This window comes from Panthera pardus, unplaced genomic scaffold, assembly GCF_024362965.1.
Source record: "Panthera pardus isolate Hobbes unplaced genomic scaffold, ASM2436296v1 HiC_scaffold_8, whole genome shotgun sequence".
In the NCBI taxonomy this organism is placed as follows: domain Eukaryota; kingdom Metazoa; phylum Chordata; class Mammalia; order Carnivora; family Felidae; genus Panthera; species Panthera pardus.
Genome location: NW_026527013.1, coordinates 30,583,265 through 30,602,109, shown reverse-complemented (window position 1 = coordinate 30,602,109; position 18,845 = coordinate 30,583,265). Strand labels below are relative to the sequence as shown.

The 18,845-nt window shown below is 40.7% G+C and overlaps 1 long non-coding RNA gene across 1 annotated transcript in view; it reads left to right on the top strand.

Moving 5' to 3' along the window:
• LOC109279068 (uncharacterized) overlaps positions 1-13,249 on the top strand; it is a 50,251-nt gene extending 37,002 nt beyond the window's left edge. The window contains exon 5 of the long non-coding RNA XR_008420571.1: positions 12,810-13,249. This is a non-coding gene — a long non-coding RNA (uncharacterized LOC109279068). The remainder of the gene's footprint in view (positions 1-12,809) is intronic.
• Positions 13,250-18,845: the final 5,596 nt, after the last annotated feature.

Genomic DNA, 18,845 nt, shown 5'->3' with positions numbered 1-18,845 from the left:
GAGACTCCTTTCTGAAGATAACAGACATCCTAAAGGCTGTGTAGCATCACAACTTCAGGAAAGCTTCTCTGCTCATCAACTTTAACCTATCGTGGTTACCACTGAGAGTCCACAGTGCCTCCAGCTCGCACCATCCCTTAGTTCTGGTGGGACTCCTGCCTCAGGGCCATACTTGGAGACTGGAACCCTTGGGAAGGCTGGAGTTTCTGGTATCTCCAGGGACCCTAAGCATTTAGTCCCATTGGCAGTCTAGATATCAACCAAGGGCACTTCCAGGACAGCCTCATTCTCTGCTGCTAAGGACACACACACATACACAGACACATACACACCCTTCTGTGTGTGTGGCAAGAGGCAAGAGAGCTTGCCATCTGCATGAGTGAGGGAAGAGAAAAGAAAAAAAATACATGGGAAAAACATGCAAATTAAGATGTCTGTAAATGAGTCTACCACAGGTTTGTGCTACTTAAGTCCTTCTTTTAAAGTTTATTTTGAGAGAGAGAGAGAGAGAAATCATGAGCAGGGGAGGGGCAGAGAGAGAGAGGGGAGAACAGAAGATATGAAGCAGGCTCTGTGCCGACAGCAGAGAGTCCAATGCCAGGCTCAAACATACCATGAGATCATGACCTGAGCCAAAGTCGGATGCTTGACTGACTGAGCCACCCAGGTGTCCCTGTGCAACTTGAGTCTTAATGCAGCAAGCTTGCTAGTCACGTAAGGTTTTGACTAGCTAAATGTGTGAAATCATATATCAAAGGATGAGAACCATCTCGTAAAAGCATGTGTTTATAGATAATTAGAAGTTAGACATAAAAGAAAATGCTGCAATTATGCTTGTATTTGAGCAAAATTGATTATGATGAGATGTGAGAAAGACCTCAGACTTCAAGCAAGCCATCCAACACTTTCCCCTAGAGAACCTGAATTGGCATCCAATAACACAGAGAGGAAAAGATACGGTTACCATAGCCATCATTCACTGGGCATTTACTATATTCCAGGAATGCTTTATTATCATTGTATTGTATTTAAACTTCATGACAAGATGAAATATGAACTCCATGAGGGGAAGTTACTTAGTTTCATTCACTGCTGAGCCCCTCACCCCCACACACAAATAGCGCCTGGCACATGGTAGATGTTCCACATATATTTGTTAAAAGAATGAAAAGATTAAATTATTTCCATCTTATAGAATAAAAAACCAAGGTTTGGGGAGGGGAAATAACATAGTAAATAAAATAGGATTTGGACCTAGATGAGTTTAGTGCCAAAGATGCTACTCTTTCTAATCTAAAAAGATCGTAAAGAAAAATATTTTTTAAAAAACTATCTGCCAACAAATCTGATACCTTAGGTGGAATAGAGGAATCCCTAGAAAGACACAAACTTCTGAAACTCACTCTATAAGAGATGTAAAATTTGAATACACCCATAATAAGTAAAGAGATTGAGTTAGTAATTTTAAACTTGTACGAAGAAAGAGCACACAGGAAGAGGACTGTATGGGTGAATCCTTCTAAATATCTTAAGGAAAATGAATAACATTTCTTCACAAACTCCACCAAAGAACAGAAAAGGAAGAAGCACTCTCCAACTCAGTCTGTGAGACCAGTACAGCCCTGTACAGACCTATACAGCCCTGACACTAAATTCAGACAAAGACATCACAAGAAAAGAAAATTACAAACCAATACTTCTTATGAAGACAGACATAAAAATCATCAACAAAACACTAGCAGACTGAATCCAGTAACATTAAAAAAAATGATTCACCATGATAAAGTAAGATTTATCTCAGAAATTGAAGGTTGTTTTAACATCCAAAAGTCAGTGTGAAAACACCATATCAAAAGAATAAAAAACAGAAGCCACATGATTATCTCAGTAGCTAAAGAAAAAACATTTTAGAAATCTAATGCCCTTGGAGCACCTTGTTGGCTCAGTCGGTTACGCTTAGTCGGTTGACTTCCTCAACCTGATAAAACCCACAGCTAACATTATACTTAATAGTAAAAGACTACATGCTTCCCTCTAAGATCATGAATGAGACAAAAGCATCGTTTCTCACCACTTCTACTCAACATCATCTAGAGATTCTAGCCAGTCCAATTGGATAAGAAAATGAAATAAAAAGTATTTATATTGGAAAGGAGTAACTGGGGCACCTGGGGGGCTCAGTGGGTTAAGCGTCCAACTTCGGCTCAGGTCGTGATCTCAGTTTGTGAGTTTGATCCCTGCATCCAGCTCTGTGCTGACAGCTCAGAGCCTGGACCCTGCTTCAGATTCTGTCTCCATCTCTCTCTGCCCCTCCCCTGCTCACACTTTCTCTTTCTCTCTCTCTCTCTCTCTCTCTCTCTCTCTCTCTCTCTCTGTCTCTGTCTCTCTATCTCTCTCTCAAATATAAATAAACATTAAAATAATAATAAAATGAATAACTAAGACTGTCTCTGTTGGCCAATGGCATTATCTTTAGAGATAATTCTAAGAAAACCACTACAAAATGATAAGAAAAAATAAGCTCATCAAGTTTGCAATGTACAGGGTTAATATGCAAAATTCAATTCTATTTCTATTTACTAGCATTATCGACTGAATGTTTGTGCTCCCTCCAGATCCATATGTTGAAGCCCAAACCCTCAATATGATTACATTTGGGTTTGGAGATAATTAGATTTAGATAAAGTCAAGAGGGTAAGGGCCTCATGATGGACTTAGTGCCTTTATAAGAAGAAACCAGAGAGTGACTCGCTGTCTCTCCCCAGACTTTCTTTCCCTCTTCCTCTTCCTCTCCCATGTGAGGACATAGCAAGAAAGCAGGCATCCACAAGCCAGGAAGGATCCTCATCAGAGCCTGACCATGATCATGCTAACAACCTAATCTCTAACTTCCCAGCTTCCAGAACTCTGAGAAATAAATGTGTGTTATTTAAGCCACCCAGTCTGTGGTATTTTGTTATAGCAATGCTAGCTGAGACAACCAGCAAGGAATAATAAAAAATGAAATTAGGAAAACAATTCCTATTAAAACAGCATCCAAATGAATAAAATACCCAGCAATAACCTTAACAAAGCAGGGCAAAATAGAGTCTCTGACAACTACAGAATATTATTCTGTAAAGAGATTAGAGGAGGCCCAAATAAATAGAAAGATATCTCCACTTCATGAATCAGGAAACAATATTGTTCAGATGGCAATACTCCCCAAATTGATCTATAAATTCCACACAATCCCTATCAAAATCTCAGCTGTCTTCTTTGCAGAGGTTGACAAGCTGATGGTAAAATTTATGTGAAAATTTAAGGAACCCAGAACAGGCAAAGCAATCTTAAAAATGAATGAAGTTGGGAGACTCACACTTTCCAATTTCAAAACTTAGTACAAAGCTACAGTAATAAGATAGTGTGGTACTGGCATGGGATAGACACACAGGTGGGATAGAATTAAGAATACAGAGATAAACCCTTACATGTATAGTCAATTCATTTTTGACAGGGATGCTGAGACAATTCAATGGCAGACAAGAATTGTCTTTTCAAGAAATTGTGCTGGGAGAAGTGGATATCCACATGCAAAAGAATAAAGTTGGACCCCCTTCCCATCCCATCCATAATATTTAACTCAAAACGGGTCATAGACCAAAAAGTAGGAGATAAAACTGTAAGCCTCATATAAGACAATATAGGAGTAAATGTTGGTTACCTTGGTTTTGACAAAGATTTCTTGGATGGAATAATAAATACTGAGGACTCACCGTGGCCCTAAGTGGTGAAGCAGGACTGAAAATATTTCCTCCCAATAAGCATGGACCATGTTGATGTTTCTTAGCCTCCATTTTACATTGTGCTGCTCACAGTTCAGCCCCAGCTCTTCTTGGGACTCTTCCCTTCCTTGTGCCAGGCTAGGAATCCTGCCCCCCAACACCCGCGCGTGCGCGCGTGCACGCGTGCGCGCGCGCACACACACACACACACACACATATCGTTGTATGCTGTATGCCCAACTCCATGAAATCCAAAATAGTTATTAAGACAGCCTCCCCCTGCAAGTTCCAGGAAAAGGAAAACTGAGGTGACGTTGTATGATCTGAATTGCAGATTATTGTGGTGTCTAAATACAGACCGTCCATGCAGACACCTCCTGGCAGTCCAAGAGGATGTAACTAAGAGTATGGAAATCTGAATATCAGGACTTGGATGGCAAGCACAACAGATTTTAAGTACCTATCTACCCCACATCCCAGGTGGTCTACGGTGATGTGTAATAAATTGAGCCTCCACAAGATCAGTTATATAGTCCCATAACACCAAACAGCGGTGAAGGCAGAGCGGGTTCCAGAAGATCTAAAAGGCCGTGAAGCCTGAGAATCACATCAAATTTAAATCCTGTAACCCTGGTGATTCACCCTGGAGAATCGTCACAGCCTGTGCTGGGGGCAGAGTACTGAAGGAGGGGGAAGCCGAGAATGTTCAGTGGTGGGGCACCACCAGCTCTCTCTTCAGTGAAGGGCTCGTTCCCAGCTGCCAGCAATGCTGGCAGCAGACCACCTTTGGCTGTCCGCTCCTTGCAGCATGGCCTTGGCCACAGGGATCACTTGTCTGTTCTGGGTCCAATATGAAAGAGATGGTTAGGAGTACAATGGCCTGGTCATCTCAGCCCTGCTGGGAACACCTCAGGAGGGCCTGTCTAGCTGCAGAGCCCCTTGGACAGTTGGCAGAAGCTGTTACTGGGCCTGCATCTCAGCGTGGTTTCTCTCTCTGCTCAATCCTGCTTTGTTCCCCTCCCTTCCACAGGTGTCGGTCCCAAGGATGCTCCTTAGATAAAACCTCCCACATGGTAAACTCTGTCTCAGCAACTATGTCCTGAGAATCCAATCCTTGACGCTCAGTCAAAATTCTTGTCCCTGAAACATGAGCCCTGATCACTCTTGTATCAATTTTTATATCATCTATTGACTATCATCTCTAATGGCTACTATAACCCCAGGTATGGCATTTTACCAAGGAAAACTATATGCTTGGCTTGGAAAAGAGTGAAGAATTAGAACTTCAATTTATTCGTTTCATTAGCTTGTCAGCTTCCTCCCTTTTGTGCCTAGAGCATTGTAGGGGAGGAAAAAGTTTGCATCAACCCTCTGAGGGTCCCTGGCTGGGCCTGACAAAGAGGTTGGCAGGCCAACAGCATACAAATTTATTTCAAATAAGTTTTAGAAGACACAGGAGGCTTCAAAAGGAGAAGTTCTGAAGAAACATTTAAACCTGAGTATTTTTTGTGCTAGGTTTGATAAAGAGTTGTGAAGAAATACGATAGGTCAGAGACTAAAATAAAAGACTAGGCCTTCTAGTTCTGGATCTTCTTGGCGTCCCTTCATCTTTGGAGGTATGGACGCTCCTTTCCTCTGCATGCAGGGAGGGCCCCCCTCACACAAGTGCTTTATGACCTACTAAGGATGGGAGGGGAAATGACCTTCCTGCTTCTCCCCTTTTCTTAAACTCCTTCAGCTCAAACTATTCAATATGCCAAGGTGCCATATTTTGGGGCAGCGTGTCCTGAACCCCATCAAGCACCAAGGTAGCTTTCTTCTTTCTCTTCCCATTCACTATAGCATGAAGCATTCTCTGTCATTCTCTTGCCCACAAGTGATCAAATTCACTTCAGCAGTCTCAACCCTTGGTTCGTATGCAAATTTCTGGACAGTTCGGTTTGTATGTCTAGATTCATCCAGAATAGGGCCCTGCACACTTAGTAAGCACCACATTTGTGCAAACTTCAGGCATGGCAGGCAGAAATAGCTAAGCCATCCAGAGGTTCACAGTGCCCTGTGTGTACCGTCAGGCCTTACCCTCAGTGCCCTCTGGCTGTTTCCAATGGACAGTAGCTGCCTCTTCTTAGTCAGATATGCCCGAAAATTAACATACATCGCTCCAGGAGCCCTTCAACCAATGATTGAGGGGTGAGAACTGGTATAGAAAATCTCCAGCACTTGCAGCTTTCCGTGGGATAATTCTGATGAGTTTCACCTCATTTCCCAGAGTTCCACAGCAGGATGACACTTCAGGAGCACTGGGAGGCAGGTGGATGTTACCTTCTGAGCAACAACACACCCAGAATTCACTGCCTTCTCTTCATTCACTGCCTTCTCTTCTTGTTTATCCACTGCCTTCTCTTCTTGTTTATCCACTGCCTTACTGGTTTCCTGAACTCCCCCCTCCCCCACCACCCAATAAACTACTTACACTCAGATCTTCGCTTTGAGATCTGCTTCTTCGGAAACAAAATTAAGGGCTACGTCATTCCTGACCATGAAGAATTATAATCTAGTAAAGATTCAGTACATACACAAAATAACATAAACATGAACATGCATGCAGCTTTCCAATGACCCAAAGAGAACTTTTTGGTTCTTCCAACCTTCCTTTGAAAGTGAATAAATAATGAAAATTCATCTCAGCTGATTTTAGCATAGTGGCTGTCTGTGGTTACCATAGGGAGTTGTTAGTTAATCCCATCAAAGGCTGTCTCCCTTGCTGAGAGAGTAAGGCCATCCTGTGTCCTCTCCTCCCTTTCTCACCAGGGGCCATGTCAACATTAGCTCCTCACTGATGGCAGATTAAGCAACTAGTGAAACACAGAAAAGGCTCATTTTAGGAACCAAGAGCACTGTTCCTGCTTTGGTCTCGGAATCAAAACAATGGTTTCGATGACAGGAGCCATGATTGAATTGTGAAATCTTTCTTTTAAAGTTTGAGGAAAAGTCCCCTTCAGCTACAGTTCTTTCTGAACAGCCAGGAAGGAAACACACACACACACACACACACCCAGCAGATATAGGGTTTGCAGTCCATAAAGTCCCTGTCATAACTACTTTGGCTCTGCCATTGCAGTGCATAGCCATAGATAATACATAAGCAAATGGACAATGGGCTGTGTTCCAATAAAACTTTATTTATAAAACTGATAGCCATATTTGACCTACTAGTAGGCTGTAGTTTGCTGACTGCTGCCCTAGGACCTTGCTATTCAAAGAGGGGTCTGTGGACCAGCAGCATAGGCATCACCCAGACTATAAATGCAGAATCTGAGCCCCATCCCAGACCTACTAAATTAGAATCTGAATTATGAAAATAAGGGCCCCAGTGATTCATATGCACAGTAACATTTGTGAAGTACTGTTTTAGGAGATTTGGATTGTGTTGACTGTGAACCAGAATAATTGTATGGGTTTTAAAATAAACTTTTAGGGGCTCCTGGGTGGCTCAGTCGGTTGGGCGTCTGACTTCGGCTCAGGTCATGATCTCGCGGTCCGTGAGTTCGAGCCCCGCGTGGGGCTCTGTGCTGACAGCTCAGAGCCTGGAGCCTGTTTCGGATTCTGTGTCTCCCTCTCTCTCTCTGACCTTCCCCCATTCATGCTCTGTCTCTCTGTCTCAAAAATAAATATATGTTAAAAAAAAATTTTTTTTAATAAAATAAGCTTTTATTTCCATTTTACACTGCTTGAGCGTGATGATAGCAGAAATTTGCTTGGTTTTATGTGACTAGGTCTACAGCGGTCACTCCTCCTTATTGGTGGAGAGAGGAGGATCAGTTCAAAGCCTACAAAATTGGGACAGACCATGAAGTCTGGACAATCTAACTTAGCACAACTCACAAGTAATCACAGCACTCCATAGAACCACGAAGTTCCCCATGCCTTCTTTTCCTTTTCTCCCACAAAGTGGCAGCAGCTTTGACTGAGCTGGACCAGTCAGCCCTGAATCTGATTGCTCACATGTGTGTACAAATAATTTAGGTGTCTTTGCCGTCACAGGTCATTAAATGCCCACAACATGCTGTTCCCAAAAATGTCAGCCTCAGGGACTTGGGGAAAAAAAAATCCTCACTCCAAGGGCTAAAACGCATGCTCGTTAAAGTCATGAATTATTTGATGTTCTGTCAAAGATGAATCCACAATGGAAAGGACAGAGGAGGGTGAGTGTGTATTTGAGAGGACTGCCCCAGTCAGAAAACAGTAGGCAACCTCTGTGCCTTACTGACCACATGAGTGGGAGCAAGGTGCTCGACTCCTCAGAACCACGGTGTTCTTGTCTGGGAAAAGGAAGCTCCTAGTTTCTCAGTACCTATAAACATTTTAGTGGCTCATAACCTTTGACTCAATGATTATACCTGTAGGACTACGCTCTATAAAATTTTCACGTAAGCATGCGAAAGTTTATGCCAGTGTGTGTTCATCCAGCGCTATCTTAATAGTAAATCAGGAAGCCACTTAAACGTTCAGCGGTATGAGAATGGCTAAATAAATTGTAGGACCGCTAACTGTTCTAACGTGAGGCAGTTAAAAAAAAAAGGTGGAACCATTTGCACCGAAGCGGAAATGTATCTTTGCTATACTATAGAGGAAAAGAATAAGATACAGATCATATTTCATTGATTCCAAGGTAGGCATTTTTCAGCTTTCGCATTATTATAAGTAGAGTCTTATAGTTGATGGTGTCTTACAATTGCTATGGATCAGGCAACAGTCTTGGTGGTATACATAAAATAATGACAGATCCTATACTCAGTGGCATCTTAGATTGAATGCAACGTGCCGAATGAATCACACACATATGTGAATGAATGTGTTGATATATGTTTCTCTTATACCGTGCATAGCTATACTTAAAAACATATATAGGTGTATATTTCAAAGCATTGAAAAAATGCCTAGAAATATGCACGTCAGATGCACAATAGCCAGTTTTAAGGAAAAAACTTAAGTAAATAGGGCTAGGGAGTGAGATGCAAGAGGCAGTTTTGCCTTCCAGGTTTTTATACTTTTTACACTTTTTGCGTTGTATTGACAACAAACATGTTTTACTTTTTAAATCAGAAAATAGTATGGGGTGTCTGGCTGGCTCAGTCAGTAAAGCATGCAACTCCGGGTCTTGCAGTCCTAAGTTTGAGCCATATGCTGGGCATAGAGGTTACTTAAAATCTTTTAAAAAATCAAAAAGTAGTATGATAGTAATGTCTTTATTCTTGTCTCACAAGACTGGAGTGAAAGACGTTATCATACAAAAGTAATTGCTGTAGAGCGCGCGGCGGTTCTCCTCTCCTTTGTCAGCTACAGAGACTAGGGGAAGAGACAGAAATTGGAGACATTTAGGGCTGCCACCTTTTCTATTTTGCCTGGAGTGCAACATTTATTCTGTGAGAAAATGAGATGGGATGGCCCATGGCAACAGGAGAAGCCAATCTTTGGCTCATTGGGATATCACTTCTGATCAGGAATGTGTCATGAGGCGTTCATTCAAGAGGCAAATCAGCAGGGAAATGTCAAAACATCAGCAAATTGTGAGTAAATAGACTCAGACGCTTTGGTGCAAACTTGCTAAGAACAGAGGCTGTGGTTTCCATATGCCCCTACAGACTTTCTGGTAGAAGCCCTCATGAATATTAACCACTTATACATTTCAGGGTGAATGACGGTAGCACAGCCAAGCATGTGAGCCTTGTTCTTGAAGAAGGACCTGGTCCTTGGGTAGGAAGGAGTGAGGGGAGAAGAGTCCAGTTCAGTACCTCAGAGGCTTTCTCTGGGAGCCAGGGAAGTAATACCTGGAACAGGGCAGTTTTTTGCAAAGAGGAAAAGTTCCATCACATATGATGAAACACATGAGGGTGCTTTGCAACTAGGTAGCATCCTATTCCTTCTTATTTTGTAGGTGGATATGTACATTTCGTGTCAGTGTCTACATGTTTGGCCCAGCTCCTGGAACTCAGTACCTTCCCTCCTTTTTGTGCTTCATTGTAATCAAAGCTCAGCCAGCTACAGTAGGCAGGAAGCATGTTTTCTTTCATGGGCAAAATTGACAGAGCAAACTTGCCTCTTTGAAAGTATGAGACTCTTTCAGGTTTATTCTTGAGGATCTGCAGAGAAAGTTATCCTTAAGTGATCTACCCATACAGAAGTTCTCCTGGGAAGCTGGAGCAAAAGGCAGGGAGCACAAGTGGGTAGAGGTTGTGAAACAAACCTGACATGTGTTGGTAATGGTTGAAGTGGGCGATGGAGGCATACAAGCTCAAGATGCTTGTCACTCTACCGTTGTCTAAGTTTGAATTTTCCATATTCCAAGGTTAGGTAAAAGAAAAAGAACTGGAGCGAAGGAGTGCTGAATCTCTCTACCAGCAGGGAGAGGCTACCGTGCCAGGATCATTTCTGTTAGTATATTCTCATTTTCTTTACCTAGAAATGGACACAATACCAACTCACTGGGTTGTGATAATTAAGGCAAGAGATGAATGTAAAATTCCTAGCGTTGTCCCTCAAAGTGTGCTACTATTACTAAAATAAAATAAGATTAAAGTACCTTTGAAATAACAGTGTGTTGACAGCGATTTTATTTCAATGGTGGAAATAGTTTTACTTGCTTTCTTTTCATTGTATTTTCCCCACTTTCTATATTGAACAAATCTATCGCTACAATTAGGAAAAATGGAATAATCTTTATTCGAATTAACTTTTATTTGACTCCTCTCTTACCCATATGTGAAGGGGTTTGAAAAACCTGGACTACTAACCATTCAAAAACATTCTTAACATTATAACTTCAGTTCCTCCCTGTCTGAAGCTGAAAGCCTTTTTGATGCAAGAACTTTGGTTTGAAGTTCCTTAATGAATGATAAAGAAAAAAGCTGAATTACAACACACCCATCTCTTCTACCTCCTGGTTCCAAAAAATGTTTAAATTAGCTTCTGGCTATTTCTGTGTAAAGTTAGTTTGTGATTTTATTGACAAGTGATGGGTTACAGTAATTCACCCTACAGTTCCCCCAGGGATAAACATGAAACATTCTACTACTGTCAAAGAAGCTAGATCCCTGTTGGGTTTTTTTTTCTTTTTCTTTCTTTCTTTCTTTCTTTCTTTCTTTCTTTCTTTCTTTCTTTCTTTCTTTTTTCTTTCTCTCTTTCTTTCTTTCTTTCTTTCTTTTTTCTAAAAAACATGTATCTTGTGCCTGTTGCTGCTGCTTTTATTTGGAGCATCAAATAAATAGAAGACACTGACTTCCAAGAGTTTTTGACATTGATGGTGTTATGCAATGGTCTTTTATACTATATCAGTTGTCAGTTGTCACAGTGATATGACATAACTAGGCAAAACTGACACAGCCATATAACTTTCTTGGGAGTAGAATATTTCATGTCTTTCCTGGGGTAATTGCAGGCTCCGTCACTGTAACCCTCAAACTATCTGTAAGTGGAGGAAATTCAGATAGAAAACTCAGCACCTGCGATGGTAAGCACTGAGTGAGCTCCTGGGTCTGCAGGCTGCGGTTGATGGGGCTGGGCGTGGCTGATCTGAGCCTGACTCACTTTGACTCACAGGGCTCAGCTGACTATGCCCTACTGCAGGGTAGCCTCGTCTGAAACCAAGCTGCCAGGGGCTGTGCTCCACGTGGTTTTCATCCTATAGCACACCATCCTACACGTGTTCTCCTGCTGAGGGAGCAAGCACAAGCAAAAGTGCCCAAGTGCTTTTTTGTTTCCTCATTGTTTTTTTCAAAATAGGTCTTAAATCCCTCCCCTGTTTTTTCCCAGGTGTCTTTTTTTTTTTTTTTTAAGATCTTGTTGTGTCATGTCTGCTAATATCCCTAGGGCTAATGCAAGTAACTAAGCCCAGATTCAAAAATGAGAAAGTAGGAGCTCCTGGGTGGCTCAGTTGGTTAAGCATCCAACTTCAGCTTGGGTCATGATCTCATGGCGCATGAATTTGAGCCCCGCATTGGGGTCTCTGCTGTCAATGCAGAGCCCGCTTTGGATCCTCTGTCGCCACTCTCTCTCTCTCTCTGTCACCCCTCCCCTCTTTCTCAAAATTAAATAAACGTTAAAAAAATGAGGAAGTAGATTGTGCCTTCTTTACTGAAAGGAATTGCGAAGTCACCTGATGAAAGTTGGGGCTACAGGAGAGCGTAAAGAATGGGGGTCATTAATGCCAAGTAGCCAAAGCAGTCTTGAAAAAGAAAACCAAAGCAGGAGGCCTCACGATCCCAGACTTCAAGCTATACTACAAAGCTGTAATCATCAAGACAGTATGGTACTGGCACAAGAACAGTCAGTCAGATCAATGGAACAGAATAGAGAACCCAGAAATGGACCCACAAACATATGGCCAACTAATCTTTGACAAGGCAAGAAAGAATATCCAATGGAATAAAGACAGTCTCTTCAGCAACCAGTGCTGGGAAAACTGGACAACAGCATGCAGAAAAATGAACCTGGACCACTTTCTTACACCATACCAAAAATAAACCCAAAATGGATGAAAGACCTAAAAGTAAGACAGGAAGCCATCAAAATCCTCAAGGAGAAAGCAGGCAAAAACCTCTTTGGTCTTGCCTGCAGCAACTTCTTACTCAACACATCTCCAGAGGCAAGCAAAACAGAAGGAAAAATGAACTATTGGGACCTCATCAAAATAAAAAGATATTTGCAAACAACATATCAGATAAAGGGTTAGTATCCAAAATCTATAAAGAACTTATCAAACTCAACACCCAAAAAACAATCTGGTGAAGAAATGGGCAAAAGACATGAATAGACACTTCTCCAAGGAAGACATCCAGATGGCCACCAACACATGAAAAAATGCTCAACATCACTCATCATCAGGGAAATACAAATCAAAACCACAATGAGATACCACCTCACACCTGTCAGAATGGCTAACATTAACAACTCAGGCAATGACAGATGTTGGTGAGGATGCAGAGAAAGATCTCTTTTGCACTGCTGGTGGGAATGCAAACTGGTGCAGCCACTCTGGAAAAGGAGGTTCCTCAAAAAGCTAAAAATAGAACTACCCTATGACCCAGCAATGCCACTACTAGGCATTTATCCATGGGATACAGGTGTGCTGTTTTGAAGGGACACATGCACCCCCATGTTTATAGCGGCACTATCAACAACAGCCAAAGTATGGAAAGAGCCTAAATGTCCATTGATGGATGAATCATTACAGAAGATGTGGTATATATATACAATGGAGTATTACTCGGCAATCAAAAAGAATGAAATCTTGCCATTTGTAACTACATGGATGGAACTGGAGGGTATTATGCTAAGTGAAATTAGTCAGAGAAAGACAAAAATCATATGACTTCATTCATATGAGGACTCTAAGAGACAAAACAGATGAACATAAGGGAAGGGAAACAAAAATAATATAAAAACAGGGAGGGGGACAAAACAGAAGAGACTCATAAATATGGAGAACAAACTGAGGGTTTCTGGAGGGGTTGTGGGAGCAGGAATGGGCTAAATGGGTAAGGGGCATTAAGGAATCTACTCCTGAAATCATTGTTTCACTCTATGCTAAATAATTTGGATGTAAATTTTTAAAAATAAAAAAGAAATAAAAAAGTAAAAGAATGGGGGTCATTAATGTAATCAATGTGCCATATAAAGTTACATAACAAGAGCTAGCAGTTCTCTGTGACGTTATATGTTTTGCAGTGCACTGTTATATATCTTCATATATATAATTACATCCCTAAGGATGGAAGAGGATTAATTCTTTCAGTAAGGTAGCTATGAGTTGTTTTGATGCTGACATTTATTTTTACCTCTAGCCTCTTGTCCCCTAATTTGTACACATATGCTATGATAATTTGAAGTTAAATTTCATGGATCAGTGAATAAAATTGCTTTTTTTCCCTTTTTTGCACATGCAGTTGTGGTTTCCTGATATACCCTTGTGGTTGCCAGATAAACACCCATTTATCTTTCAAAACCCACCTATTGTATCACCTCCTCCAGGAAGCCTCTCTGGCCTCTCCAGATAAAATTAATCATTCCCTCCTCTGATTTACCTTTGTGCCTTGCCTTATCTGTTTAAGCTGTCATCTGCCTCTGTAGAGTCTGAGCCCACTGAGTGGAATAAGGAGAATAGGCTCTGGGATCAGGCTACCAGAGTTCACATCCCAGGTACTACTTCCCTCATGTGGGGCCTTGGACAGGTTATTCAGCTTGGGCTCTATGTGCCTCCCATCTGTACTGTGGGAGTAATAATTGCATTGGCTTAAGAGGGACACTAAGAGAATTAAATGGGCATTAAATATTTGGTAAAAGACCTGAAATAATGTTCTAAATAAAATTAGCTATTAGTGTTTATCATCTTATTACCCATAATGCTAGTTAGATGACCTTATACCACCTTGGAGTCAATTTGTAACACTGGGTCTGGACCACCAAGGTACCCTTAGATCCTTAAGTCCTTACGGGGTCCTTGGTTGAGGTCAAAAATATGAGTGATTTTGCAATCAGGATCTGAAGGAGAAGGAGGTAGGAAATTAATAGCTGAGCGATGGAACAAGCCTCCAAAGATCACCCCATTCTGACCCTAACATGTAATTCTGTGATGATAAAGAAAATAAAAAGAGGATCAAAATGTACCCAATTAATATTCATCTTTACATGGAAACCAATTTGACAATAAATTTCATGTTAAAAAAATAGTCATCTTTACAGATCTCATTTCTAAGTATTGTCTTTCTGTTCCTCTGAGCAGAAGTTTCACTTAAGTCATTCAGTAAGCTTTGTTCTCCAAAAACCAAACAGTAAGGTGATGTGGGGACGATGGGAAGTAAAATGAAATGGCACAACCCATCCCTGAGGCTAGAAGAGGCAATGAAACGGAGTTACATAAGCTTCCTCTAAGTCCTCAATTTGAATGATGCATTTACTTTGAGACATCTCATCTTCAAAATAGGTGAGCTGAGGATTAGAGGAATGGAACAGATGGCATCTTGATAAATTAATACTCTGAAAACGAGGGAGGAGACACACATTGTCTACAACATTCAGAAAGTATTTCTACTAAAGTATATACTGTATTTTGGTGTATCTGAAGATTAGATGTTTATGTCATCGTCATTATTTAGCACATTTGGGGAAAGAAAGAATTTTGATAAATACAAAGGTTATACTTGAGCATTTATTCACTTGCTACAGTGCTACCAACTAGTAAACTCCAAAGGCGAACTTGGTATATAAATAGTAAGTAAATGGTAAATAAAGAGAAATTGTCTTTTGCTAAGTGAAATAAGTCAGACAGAAAAAGGCAAGTACCATATGATTTCACTTATATGTGGAATCTAAAAAACAAAGCAAACAAATGAACCAGAAATAGACTTACAAATACAGAAAGCGAACTGGGGGGTTGCCAAAGGGTAGGGGTGTGGGGGGTGGTCAAAAGGATAGAGTTACAAACTTCCAGTTATAAAATAAATAAGTCATGGGGATGAAAAATACAGTATAGGGAACATAGTCAATAATAGTGTAATAACATTGTATGGTGACAGACGGTAGCTACACTTACCATGGTGAGCATTGTGTAATGTACAGAATTGTTGAATCACTATGTTGCATACCTGAAACTAATATAATATTGTATGTCAACTATACTTCAAAAATTTTTTAATGTTTTATTTATTTTTGAGAGAGAGAGAGAGAGAATGAGAGCAGGGGAGAGGCAGAGAGAAAGGGAGACACAGAATCCGAAGCAGGCTCCAGGCTCTGAGCTATCAGCACAGAGCCCAATGTGGGGCTGGAACTTACAAACTGTGAAATCATGACCTGAGCCAAAGTCGTATGCTTTACCAACTGAGCCACCCAGGCATCCCTACTTCAATTAAAGAGAGAGAGAGAGAGAGAGAGAGAGAGAGAGAGAGACACACAAAGAGAAAGAAAGAAAGAAAGAAAGAAAGAAAGAAAGAAAGAAAGAAAGAAAGAAAGAAAGAAAGGAGTTATCTTTGTAGAATCATGTAATTGGGATTTTAGTAGGCAAAATGTACACATAATAAAAATAAAAGACAAATAGTACACAAAGATATACTATGAACTGTCTCCCTCTCAGCTCTAATTCTCCATTCCTCAAAGGAAACACCATTATCACTTTCTTACATATCCTTTCTTTTCTTGTATATGCATATATATTACAGCTTGAGAGAATTAAAGATCTTTGTTTCTAATTTATACCCTTATTTTGCATACACTTATTAAGGCTAAAACTAAACCCTTGCAGTGGACAGGCTTTACATGACTTGGGCAAAATTGTTAAGTCAATCAGGATTAGTTTGGTTTCAAGTGACCAAAAGAAAGGTGGTTTAAGCAAAGAAGAAAAAAAAAAGAAAAGAAAAGAAATCATGGGAATACATCCAGGGGATAGAGATCTGACAGCCTCAAACACAGCTTGAGGTCTTGACCATTCATATTCTCTCTCCCTCTCTCCCTCCCCCTTTCTCCCTCTCCCCCTCCTACTTGCTGTTCCACTCTGTTTCCCAGTTTCCCTCCATTTTTGGAGTCTGTGGAGTGACAAAATCATGGTCAGCAGCTCTAGCCCCACATCCCACCTGGCTTAAAATCTAGCAAAATGAAAAAGAGTGCTTCTCTTCCCCAGCTATTCAAGGAAAGCCTGAAGCTAACTTCTTACTGGTCTATATTGTCTCATACCCATCCCTGAGCCAATCACTGTGCCAAAAGCAATGTCCTTTTGCCCCCAGAACACATGCTTCCCTCTCCCTCACTCCTCCCACGAAACATGTGATCACAGCATGTGATCTAAAAGTGAGGGAAGCTGTATAGCTCAGAGGAAAACTGGGGTGCCATTACCAACAGAAGGGTGAACCGATGGCAGGCAGAGGAAAATCGCAGAAGTTCATAGCCCTTACCCAATTAAGGAAAAGATGGAAATAGTTACCTCTTGCTTCATAGTAGAAAATTGTCAAAGATTAGGGAAACTATATTGTTTATCCTCAAATCTTATTTTTTATTACAGGATAAACCTCAGTTGGACAAGTTCAAAATATAAGTTATCTATCTAAAAGCCAGTCCAATGTTCCTACTTCCTACTATACTGATGAATTCAATGGTCCAATAATTCAGGTTTTGTTTGCTTTCCCACTCTTTTCAGAATCATTCCCATCAAGCACACATGGTAATAGCTTTATATTTTCCTTCCTTTCAGTAACCCCATTACTAGAATGCTTCTTAGCCATTAAAACTAGCGGTTGATTTTTTTGTCACTCAAATAACATGAACTTACGTACATATTAAGGCCTATCTGAACTATAAATGGTAAAAGAATATCATTGACTTCTATCAAATTAGGAAAATAACAAGTAAGACTCAAATAGAAGAAGTAAACCAATTGGTAACACAAGACAAAATATGTCTTTTTTAATGCACAGTTCATGGGATTAAAAAAAACTATTCACTAACATTGGAAATACGTTGCTTTTAACCTCAAGACTACAGTACATTCAGGCAGGAATAGAGATCACCTAGTCTAGTGATGTGGATGTGTGATAGGGCCGACCTTTGGGAAGGGAATTCACTCAGGTGCTGGCTTCAAATGCAAATTGTTTGGCATGGCCTTGATCTAATGAGCAAATGGTCTGTAGGTGGGATCTGAGAATTGTATATTAATTAGCTCAGTTGGTGATGCTTATGTGGCTTTAACTTGGGAAAAAAATGTGGGTGGCTCAGTTGGTTAAGTGTCTGACTTCAGGTCACGATCTCACGATTCTTACGGTTCATGAGTTCAAGCTCTGATGCAGGGCTCAAATTTAAAAAATTAAAAATACGTGCAGACTTGCCATCCAGGATGTCAAGCAAATTAAAAATGTTTAAGTGTCTGTATCTTGACAGCTAATGGGTTCAAGCCCCACATTGGGCTCTGTGCTGACAGCTCAGAGCCTGGAGCCTGCTTCAGATTCTGTGTCTCCCTCTCTCTACCCACTCCCCTGCTTGTGCGCTCGCGCTCTCTCTCTCTCAAAAATAAACATTAAAAAATATTTATTTAAAAAATGTGGATTGTCTAACCTCCTCATTTTATAAACAGGGCTTTTGAGGTGCAGAATAGGGAAGTGATTTGCCCATAAATGGCAGAGCTGGGGCTAAACCCATGTGTCCTGAATGCGGTACTCTTACCTCCTTCCTTGCTTTTCACCTTTCTGTGCATCCATTTCCATAGGGTTGTTGAGAATGAATCTGGCTGACCATATTGTCCATGCTGGTGTGAAATTCTATTAGAAAGATGTCTGGTATGAAAATTACCATAACAATGAGCTTTAACTGTTTCTTACAGGATTCTTTTCCTGACTCTACAAAGCATCTGTCTGGTTAAAGGCTCAGTCGATTCTTAAACACAAGTGTTCCGGATGAGGAAAAAAGTTTCCCTTGGTCAAAGGACCATGTATTCAGAAGATGCAAATCAACCGATAGGACTCATTCAAGATACCTGACATTGTACCTGAAATGGGTCCACATCACATTGCAATGGATTCTTTTTGTGTTCTCTATAAGAAAAGTGAGGAGAGACTGACAACATGATTCCACTGAAACCTTTTAGATTACATTTTTCCTGATCACCTTAGGTCTTACTTCACCACATGTACAATTATATCTGGATAACATATTTGAAGAGATGTTTCAAATTGGAATTAAGAGACATCCACAACCTTTCCATTTCCAGTGGGTGAGATTTTCTCTTCCTTACTCTTACTGTGACTGATTCAACTTTGTCTTTTCTGTATCCAGCACAGTGCCTGGTACATAATATGATGGCGTTATGTAGAAGTTATACGCCGCAGCGGTTGAGAGAAAGGGCCATGAAGGTGCCGGTAAATATTTAACAATGGGCTCTCCGAGAGAAAGAAGTCCCGATCTGTAGCATTTGCTGATCTCCATGGTGTAAATAGTTCACTATGGCCAATTTCAAGCTACTAATGTGACTGAATGCAGATTTGTGAAAAATATATGCCATAGCGCATTGTTACATAATATTTCCACTAGAAAGGTTCAATAGAA